Below are 11,241 nucleotides of genomic sequence, written 5' to 3' on the forward strand. Positions count from 1 at the left end.
TTTGAATTTTACAATTGTGTATGCTTGTTGAAACTAATTCTCAATAGGATAGTGGCTAATGCTAGGAATCTGAGCATTAAATGATGCAAAATCAGTAAGAGCTTTATTCTCTACCTTCCTCCTAAGGGCTGAATCGTACTGATATACAAATTGTTTCAGTGTGGTATTGGAATTAACATAGTCATAACAAAAATACATTCATGCTTTCACTCCATTGTGTAGTTGACATTTTAGCCTTAAATGTGTCTTTAACGTATGCTAGAATCCAAAAATGCCTATCACTATGTAGAGATCCCAACTATACATTCTTATGAAGATGATAGGTATCAATCAAATCACAACAACGTTCTTCGAACTCTTGCTCACTTAAAGAGTCATACACATTTTGTAGAGTACTCTTATCTCCTCATATTGGGAATGTGATCCAAACATCTTAGGAAGGTTTTTCATGATGTGCCATATGATTTTCACTCAAAATTTTGTACATCCTTGTTGGATATCGACCCTCACACGAATATGATTAACTGACCATGGTGGTTCAGACCCACAAACGGTGCAAATGGTATCTTATAGGCATTTGTTAGTACATTGTATCAAAAGTAATCACATCCCCGAATGATTAATACGCAGTTCTATTTCGAGCGTCAGCCCAAAAGACATTCCTTGACCTTAAATCAGTGTCCACATTGATCTAATAGAAAAAGTCTAGATCCAAACTTTTCATTTTTCTGAAGTAATTAAGAAGTGTTTCACGAAGCGAAGCTGTCATGCTTTGTCAATATAGTTTTGATACTCATTCTCCCCAATTGGCACATTCTCGTATCCCTTGACTTCAACAACTAGAGACTTGAATTTTTTTTTTCATGCTATTCTTGCCTCTTCATTTATTTCAAGCTTCTTTGTCACACGAGAATCTACTTTCTTAAAACATCTTAAATGTCTTGCCTTTCTAGGTTACAGATATGTGTATGCTTCAATATTACACTAGATAAGGTAAAGCCGCCTTTGTCAAAGTCACATTAATCCTAGTCATACACCCTATTTTCTTTGTCTTTCCTGACTTGAGAATATTGGTAGCTTCACTCTTTGATGTGCCTTGTCATGCACATACCAACGTAAACCATCTAGTTTTCCCATCATCTTCTTATCTAGAATTTCTTCTACAGATCCCAAACCCCATCACTACAAGAAATATGGGCTTTTGTCATGAATCTTTTCTCCATGACTATAGCTGGTGGATAATAGTGATCTGAAGACACAAAAGGATTCCGCCGCAATATGTTTTGTCAATGTGCACCACATTTCGTGTAACGAGTGGAAAATGGCGGTTAAAAGATATTTATTATGACAAAATTTTATTGTCGTGGTAAAAGTTAGAGTTTTTTTCCTTTGTTTGCCCTAAGACAATTAACTTCAGCCATGAAGGAGATAGTGGCTATGACATTTACCTCTTTAGCAAAACCATTTCTTTGCCTTGAACAAAATGGGTGAGTTTGAGAACTTGGGATCAGCAGTTCGTGGTTCCTTATACGTCACCGTCCTTCGAGGTCCACTCACTGCAGCTAGTTGCCGCGTCAATCAACCTCACGGTCAGGCTGTCGATTACTTCCAACGCCATTAAAGGTCAATCTCTCTCTCAAATATTTGCCTATTGATCATTTCTCTTCTGAAATACTTATAAAAACTATTATTCTCTACTGACAACTCTCTCTCTCTCTCTCTCTCTCTCTCTCTCTCTCTCTCTCTCTCTCTCTCTCTCTCTCTCTCTCTCTCTCTCCATTTTCCCTTGGTAAATCTTTGGCCTTTTGCTTCCTCTGCTATGTGTGCGTATCTTTAGTTTCTGAGCCTAGTCTTAAGGTATCTTTGCATAATATGAAGAATGATAAATTTCTTGTGTGATATGAAGAATGTAATGTATTTGTATTTGTAAAAAGTTAGTATGACATGTTTGTGCATTTCTAGATTGTTTGATAATTACTCCCCCATGATTTGTTAAATGCAATATGGAAGCAATAATATGTAAATGGAAAGAGTTTCTTTTATAATCTTATCCGAATTTAAAGGACTTTAATAAAAGGGAGAAGAGTCACATGATATTAAAAATCTCAAGAAGAATTTTTGAAAGTTTTGTTTATAATGTTTTTGTGAAAGGGGTATATATGGTTTATTAAGTAGAAATTCTTGGATCAAGGTAGCCTTTTTGAGATTCTATGAATGTAGTTCTGATTTTTAATTGAGTTTCTTTTTGCTTAATTTTGAGGCTGTTCATCATGGGCATCTTATGCCAAAATTCTTAAGGCACATTTATTTATTCAAGATCTTTGCGGTTTCAACCATTTCAGATTGAACGGTACAATCTTGGAAGAGAACTAGCCCCTTCAATATTTAAAAAAAAAAACAAAAAAAAAATTCTAGCTATGGAGGTTGATCTTGTCTTGTGGTGTGCAGCTTCCTCCGATTTGGGAGGCAGGATGGATAATTAATGTTGTTACTCTACTCCAGAGATAAAAACTAGATAGGAAGGGTGTTAAGACTTTTATTAATTAGTCCCCAAAAAAGAAGCAATAATTAAGCAAAATTAAAGCTCCCATGGAACTGTAGGGAAAAAAATACAAACGAAAACAATGTATTTGATCATTTGAAATCTATAAAATCACGTAGAGCCAAACAAACTTAATTTGAAGAAAAGATGTAACAGTCCGCTAGAAATTCAATTGTGAAATTTCTATTAACTTTAGGAATCTCGTGAAAACCCCATAAGTTTTCACGAATCCATTAATCGTATAGGTTTTTGTCTAACTATATAGTTAGTGTTATTATTTACTATGGTATCAGAAGTGTGTTTTTGATTATTGGAGATAGTTAGAAGTGTCAAAATGTATTATGGTTTGTGCCATTAGACTCGGAGGGTTATTTAAAGTCTTATGGCGCAATAACATTTTTTCATATTTTCCGACAAAACGTCTGTTCAAAACTGTAGATATTATTGGATAAAAAGAAATATCTTGAGGTAATTTTCATGAATATTATTGGGTAAAAATATTTTGAGTTGATTTTTATAGATATTATTAGATAAAAATATCTTAAGTTGATTTTTTGTAGATACTATTGGATATAATATTATGAGATAATCTTTTATAGATATTTTGGGTAGGAGAAAACTACACTCAACTCTCAACTCCAGCCTCATCTCTTCCATATCTCATTCATAAGTATCTCCAACCACCTCTCCCCACGAAATTATTTTCATTTATACTTTCCATTAAAAGAATATCAAACACTCTCTCTCGGACAGCTTTTAGGAGTCCTTTTGCACGTCCATTTCGAAGCTTTTGTAAGTGTTTTATCATAAAGTCTCCTTCATATAAGTTGTTCCTTTTTGAGTCTAGTTTACATGGATATATTATTTTCCCCATTTGAAGATCATTTGGTTAGTCAAATATTATATAAACTATAGAAATGTCATTCTAGGAGATAAACTGAAGAATATGTTATAGTTTGGAGTTTTTGATCAAACTAATGGATAGATATTGGTCCGAAATTTTTATTGAGTATTTTTAACATGTATATATGAATATTGGTTGAGGATTTTTGCATGATTAAAGGTTTTGATGAAAGATTTTCTTAGATTTAGAAACTTAGAAACTGGAAGAAGAAAAACAGTTTCTGTTTTGAGAAAGTTTAACTCTTTGGTGGTCTAAATCTATTCCAATGACTTTAATAATTTTATTGGAGGATCTTAAGCATCTTATATACATGTTATATTATTATTTTGAAGATATTTGATGTTAGTTTCAAAGATATGAAATTTTATGCAAAGAGATATTCAGATAAGCCAAAGTGTGGATATTTTTGGCTAAATTTATGTTTTGGTTAATTTCTAACCATGTGATCTTGAATTAGAAGCTTATATATGTTTTAGGACATCTTTTTAAACCATGTGATGGTTTGGTTTGAAGATCATATATTTATAAGTTATAAATCAAGAGATTTATCAAAACTAGTTGAGGAAAAAGTTTCTGTTTTCGGACTAAGTGTAAAACCAAAAACTCCAAATGTTATTTTGTGATTTTGGTGACTTTAGTTTGATGATTTAAAGCATGGTTGATGTTAGGATGATATTATGAATATGTTAGAAGTAAGAGTTGATTTTTGAAATTCTTGGAGATGTTTTGATTTAAGGTCAAAACTTGTGATTCAAGTGCTTGGATCTTTTTACAAAAAAAAGTTTGTTGTTAATTATTAGCTTTTTCTAAATAGATGTTTTAAGTATAGTTTTGAACTTAGGATTGGAAGATGTTTGTTGCAAAATTTTGGTTTAAGCATGAGTTTTGAAGTTGGAAGGAATTGCAACAAAAATCAAGGGAAATGGCCTATGAATGTTTCGGCCATAGTGTGTTCTTCATAGTTGTGTTTTGTTTTAAATTTTTCTGAGTTGATATTTAAGTTTAGGACAAAATTTACATGAGGAATGTAAATTTTGGAAACTTTTGGAATTAGTATGCAAAATCCTTAAGTTATGGGTAAAATGGTCATTTTCCCACATATAGAGAGTAAAATGAAAATTTTACTCTTTAAGTTAGTATTTTCCATATTTCAAATTATTAGTGATTTAGTTCTAACTTTTAGAATCACTAATTACAGTTCCTCGTGATCGCACTTGAAGTTTTATAAGAAACGCGGAGATCGATGTAAGTTAGCTTTTAACTTACTAACAGTCTACTGTATATGTGTGCTAAGTAAAGGAACTACAGTGTATGTATGTGTGTTAGCATATATGTCATGACATGCTAAATTATCACGTAATTGTCTATTATATAGAATTTATTCTGTCATCAATTTTTTTATCTGTTACATAATATATTCTGTCATGTATTACTGTACCTTACAAATACGTCATGCTAAGTATGTCATCTATTACATGTATGTCAATTCATATAATATTCACTATTGCAAGTATGTCATGTTAAATATGTTGTCTATTATATGTTATGCCATGTTACAGAATGTTTCTATCTCAAATTGGTCATGTATTTCAAGTTATGTTCAAGTCACGTTATGTTACGTCAGGATTTCAGTCATTTCGTATTCCAGTCACGTTTCATCTTGATTACTTATGTATGGGGTCACAGCAATTGTGGCGCATACACTACGTGAGATACAGCAATTGTGACACGTAGAATACATTGGGCCACAACAACTGTGGAGTATGTATTTAAGCAGTTAAAGAATAAGTTTCCGTAGAATACATGAGGCCACAACAACTGTGGAGTATGTATTTACATGTAGAATACATGGGGCCACAACAACTGTGGAGTATGTATTTTTCATGTTAAGTCAAGTTTGTGTAGAATACATGGGGCCACAACAACTGTGGAGTATATATTTACGCATAGAATACATGGGGCCACAACAACTGTGGAGTATGTATTTTTCATGTTAATTCAAGTTTCAAAGCAAGTTCATGTTAAGTCAAGTTTCAGATCAAGTTCATGTCAAGTCAAGTTCAATTCATGTTTCAATTTAAGTTATATCAATTGTGCTATGTTATACGCCAAGTTATGTTTTAATTACTTATGAATTTGATTATGCATTTATGCTTTTACTGTCATCCATGCATTATTAGCTTGTGTGGAAGTTTTTTGTTAACTTACTGAGATTTGTAAATCTCACTTTGGTAGTCCCAACTACCATTCCCCCCGAATGGTAGATCTTGTTACAGGACCTGAAGGAGAATCAGGTGCTGATCAACTAGACACAGTTGACTAAGCGACGGTGCGACATCAATGTTAATATAGTAATTAACGTAAATTACTACTTGTACGATTGAGTTGCATCTCTAGTACTTTTTGAATCATATCCATTTTGGATTAGTGTTGTGATCTTAGTTGTTCAATGGGTTTTTATGTATGAAGTATGTTTTAAGCATTTGAGATATTTTCAATTTGGTGCATAGTATTGCTAAAGAAAAAAATTTATCCGCTGCGAATATTGCATATTGTTAGATGCATGTTAGGAACATTGCATCTTATATGTCATGAACGGGAGCAGGTAACCTTGTGTTGTATGTCTCGATGCTTCAAATGTCCGTCCAATCCCAACTGGAATTTGAGGGCGTCACAAAAGAAGAGGCGGCCAGGGTACTTATAGTTCTTCCAGAACAAGTTGGAATTGATTACATTTTTTACGTTGGGTACTCGACCTCTGTACAATAGGTAGATTAGTTGATCCAAGGTTTCTCTAAGCGTAATCCTTGACACTTGGGAATATTTCAGAAAACAAGAGGATCTTCGACTTTGAAGGCTACTTTGCCATACTAATACCTTGGAGTGTGGTAGACGACAATGAGAAGCACGAGCTCATCAATCGTGTTAGAGTAGGGATTTAATACATATGCCTAGTCATTGTTATTTATGATTATGCATGTGATTTTTTTTGAGCGACAAGAAGTATGTGATATGATACAATGCTTTGTGGGTGACTTTGTGTTGGATTGGACAAAGGACAATCATCGCGAAACTATAGTAAACGCACTCGCTGATAAATACAATGTATACTATTATGAACTACACAAGCACTACGATATGCAAAGCATGATGAGGCACTAGCTGGTCAAAGATCATCAGTGGAGCCACATGTTTGGGAGTGGCTATGTAAAAGGTAGGCCAGCGGGACATTCAAGGTAAGTATGAATAGTATTATATCTATGTTGAGAAAACTGAGTACTGTTTTTTTTTTTTCCTCTTATAGCTATCATCTATATATATTTAGTTCCGTTAAGGCATTGAGCATCGGTGTGTAAGTGCATGAAATTAAATATTTGGAATTCTTTTAGGAGCAGTCTTGTAGAAACACTAATAATAGGAAAAAAAACAGAAGGTGAAACATACTGGTGGGAGGAAATCTTTTGTTAGGCTTATAGACGAAAGGGTAAGATATGTAGTGTTTAAAATGAGTATTTGGTGTTTTCTGTCCATATAATGATTTTGAGCCTTAATTAACATAAATTGTAATTGAAGGGTGAGACGACACCGAATATGATTGAATTTTACAAAGAAACAAACTAATCAAGGGAGAAGGGGAAATTCATCAATGCAGCAAGTGAACACGATTATGTGAGTTAGTTGCTACAATGATGATTTCTAATTATTTAGTTTCTCTATGCATGGTTGATATGCATGCAATGATATTTTTCTTTATGAAATTTCAAAATCTTATGGTAGAGAGGTTGAATGAGAAAGACACTAAAGAGACTCAGGATGAGGATTCTGTTGTTGATGTTTTCAAATAGGTCTTAGGGTATAAATTTGGTTATGCACAAGGGCTGGGCCACTCAGTCTTTCTCGGGCCCTCCCTTTTTTTGCATAAGAACAAGGCATTTAAACGATAGCTAAGGAGAATGAAAGGAACAAGACCTGTGCAAACATTTACAAGACTTAACTAGAGTCACTTTTGGGTGATATGGCTGATTTGTACAAACAATTTTCTGAGCATAACAAACAACTAAACATAATAAACTCACAGTTGGAGTCAAATAGGGAGTCTCAACAAGAGACTCCCAAAGATGCTTAGGCATCTTTCATATGGTTCAGATTTTTTGAGTGTTGGGGATTTTTGTGTTTTTTGTTCCCTCTATGGAAATGACAGTGTGTTAAATGCCAATGGTTTAAGGTGTATTGTAGGTAGGTTGTGGGTGTTTTGATAGAAAGGGTGGAAGGTGGTTATATAAGTGGACTTTTGTGTTTGACATTGTAACCTGGTATCTTCATGGAAGTAGGTTTTTGCAATGTTTGGTGATGGTATGCATCGGGTAATCTTAATTCACAAGCAATATCAGTATCTTCTCATATATAATCATAATTTTGGGTTTGTAGGGCTCTGTATATTCTTTACATGAGTGGGCACAATTGACTAAAAAAACTTTACTTTTTATTCAAGTATATTGCTGCATGCATTAACTGCATAGACCGAATGCTTCTAGCAGTGTATAGTTCTATGAGTATCTGGCAGCTATTCCTTCACAGGTGATATTGAGATATAGTTCACAAAGAGAAATGAAAAATATATCTGGATAGGAGCTCTAGATCCAGTGATGGTATATGTTACTTTTTTTGTTCTTATTTATACACCTCAATTCATAGTGCATGATGTTAGCATATGGAACTTGCTCCTAGACCACATGTTTGTTTAAGATGAGTTGGATTATGGTATTGATTGGGGTATTGAAAGAATAAGTATATGGAATTAATAGGTGGTTCTAATGTTGGTAGAAGATAAGAATTAGTTTTTGTCAAAAAAAATTCCCAACATGGTTGCATTCTTAACATATTATGTTAAAATGTCAATTTTACATCTTTATACATTTTCAAGTTATATATAGGAGATTGAAACAAGAAAGGTAAAAAATTATAAAGTCATGAACTTAAGATCAATCACCTTTACAATTTTAAAATGAGGATTGTGCAAGAAGCAACTCTAGTCTTTCACGTGTACAGCCCAAAAGGAAGGTGACCATTCATGATGGCCTTGATGCGTGATATACTAGTAGTATGTAACGATCAAACTATTTTAGTAATGGGATAGTGGTTGCAGGAAAATATATATTGGAGATGTTATGCATAATCATTGTCCACATATGAAGTATTTTTCTGTTTGCTTTCATACTGGATTGAAGCTTATAACAATATATGGTATATGGGTCATAGGATACAATGTTGGCTAAACATGGGGTCTCCAAATTCCCAACAAGTGGTGCTTGTACAGTATGTCAGCAATGTTTCTTTTTTTATTTTGTATCTTGTTTAGCACTCATAAATGCAGCTTGATCAATCCTTAATGACCATGGGATTTTATCTAGCTTTAAGTCAGCCTCTCTATTTTGAATTGTGGGAATCATTGATTTTTTGTTCTTATTTGAGATTGAAAATCAGACCTAAAGTTGGAAATTGGCTATCTCTAGAACCATTGTATCATAAATATACTTGAATCTTGGAGTAATAATATTTTGAATATGCTCAATTGCTGATGTTTTTGGCCTATACACAATAGGATCTTGATGTTTTCGTCTCCAACTATATCGAGCATACTAAGATATATGGCATATATATATTTTCCATATACTTTGGAAGAACATTATTGTATACTAATAATGAAGGTCCTAAAAATAGAATGTGCTATTTGCATATTAGGTTCCAGCTAGGGAAATCTTGTATTACCGTACTTCTTATTTTCCCCATCTCATGTTGGATAATTTATATATTGTTGTATATTTGACAGCTTGCTGGAGGATTTTACATTGGTTTGTATGTGGGTTCAATATTGTAAACATCCAAGTATATTAAGGGAGATGGTATGTGAGGATTTCTTATCGAGATTACTATTAGTTTGTAATTTGTTGTAATATAATGTTTTTTTTTTTTGACCATGTCAAGATTTTGATGTGATCATAACATCATGTATGCTATTTGTTGGATAGGTCTTTCTCATTCACTCCTTTTTAAATTCTCTTGACATAAAGGCTGCATTGGTACGGCTGGAATCTCATCACCTGGTCAGATCAAAATGAGTTCTCTCATGCGAATGAGTGCAATGGAGCTATGCACTATTTCTAGGTTGGAGCAAAGTTCATCCTTGTATAAGTATAACTATTGTTGTTTTATGGGTCATACAATAGTTGTAACAATTGTGCTGATGACCCCATTTCCTTCCCACACACTAAACATTGATGTATTTCCATGTCCTTCTCTAAGTAGTGGAACATGCGTGAATTAACTATATATGAACACTAGAAATTATGTTATATAGTTGTGAGTGTATTTTGGAGTAATTTTGCCATATATCTCAACTAGGTATTAACCATTTCTTTTTAGAAGAGTCAGGGTCACATGTCCAAGAGCGGCCCCTGTCCCATATTTATTAAAAACCCTCACTTGTGACGGAAGAATATCGTATAACAATAAACCACTTGAATTAAAAAAAATAGTAGACAAAAACACCCGAACTCATGTGTAACTAACAATATCAACCTAAAAAAAGCCAAAAACACCCAAACGCCTAGCACGAACCTTAGTCTGAAGACCTAAGACCTCAAAGATGGAAGACCTAATTTAACCACCTTTGAAATACCTTTGAGCTTCCACGGAACATCATCAAAATTTATCCACGTACCAGACTGATAATTTGAAGCCATACAAGTAAAAAAATCAGCTCTTGAATTTCCTTCTCTATAAACATGATTGATCTTGACTTGCAAACTTGACAAGACCTCTTGGATTTCATCCCAATAGTCTTCAAGATATCACATGCCACATCTCCCTTTTGCCAACCAATTAACTACAAGTAAAGAGTCAAGCTCAATCTCAATTTTTTGCAAACCCAACTCCTTGCAGTGTTTTAGCCCATAATAAAGAGCTAATAATTCCCTTCATTATTAGAGCCATGAGCCAACTCTTTAGCAAAAGCCAACCTCAAATAGCCCCGATCATCCCGAATAAGGCCCCCCAACCCCATGCAACCCAGATTGCCTAACGAACTCCCATCAACATTCAGCTTAAACCACCCCTATTTGGTTTACACCACTTTACCAAATAGACTAGCTTGCGTAAGGAGCTTTAACTGGAATTGAGAAGGCATCCAATATTCTAGCGTCAACATTCTTCATTTTTTTATTCGCCCTCATACATAGTTCTAACCATGCAATTGCAGCTTTAATTGCACTCCACAACAATTGCACAGAACCATGTTTCCCTTCCATACCAGCCTTACACCGCCAAACCCAAAGATGCCACATTAAAATAATGGGAATCAAGCCGAGCAATGTACCTTTTTGGGATGAATGAGAGGCCCATCCAAACCAAAGCTCCATAGTATTCTTCCAAGGCCTGGATGGGTCATAAGGCATCCCCAAACTCAAAGACACCCTGTGTCAAATTTTCGCTACTAGAGTACCTGAGGCCAGGACATGATCTTGATTTTCCAGACAACCCTGTACACAGCATTCACATTTAGAAACCATTGGAATGCCCAACTCTTTAATACGCGCATCCACACTTAGGCAAAAATTTAAAGCCTTCCACATTGTAACTGAATACTTCTTTGGTAGAGCAGAATGCCTAAACCAACAAGCCCATTCTGATTTTGGGGCCCTAACATGAATACATTCCCAAGTCGACTTCAAGGAAAAATTACCATCCAAAATCAGCTTCCAAATAAGGATATCTACCCGATCTTTATGCTCACCTA

The 11,241-nt window shown here is 34.2% G+C and overlaps 1 long non-coding RNA gene across 1 annotated transcript; it reads left to right on the plus strand.

The window, feature by feature from the left end:
- The first annotated feature begins 1,405 nt into the window (after positions 1-1,405).
- Positions 1,406-9,826, plus strand: LOC122309615. Its single transcript, XR_006242466.1, has 3 exons — positions 1,406-1,623; positions 9,277-9,349; positions 9,476-9,826. It is a non-coding gene; the product is annotated as an uncharacterized LOC122309615 (long non-coding RNA).
- The last annotated feature ends 1,415 nt before the right edge of the window (positions 9,827-11,241 follow it).

The sequence above is a fragment of the Carya illinoinensis genome, chromosome 5 (genome assembly GCF_018687715.1).
Source record: "Carya illinoinensis cultivar Pawnee chromosome 5, C.illinoinensisPawnee_v1, whole genome shotgun sequence".
Classification (NCBI taxonomy): Eukaryota; Viridiplantae; Streptophyta; class Magnoliopsida; order Fagales; family Juglandaceae; genus Carya; species Carya illinoinensis.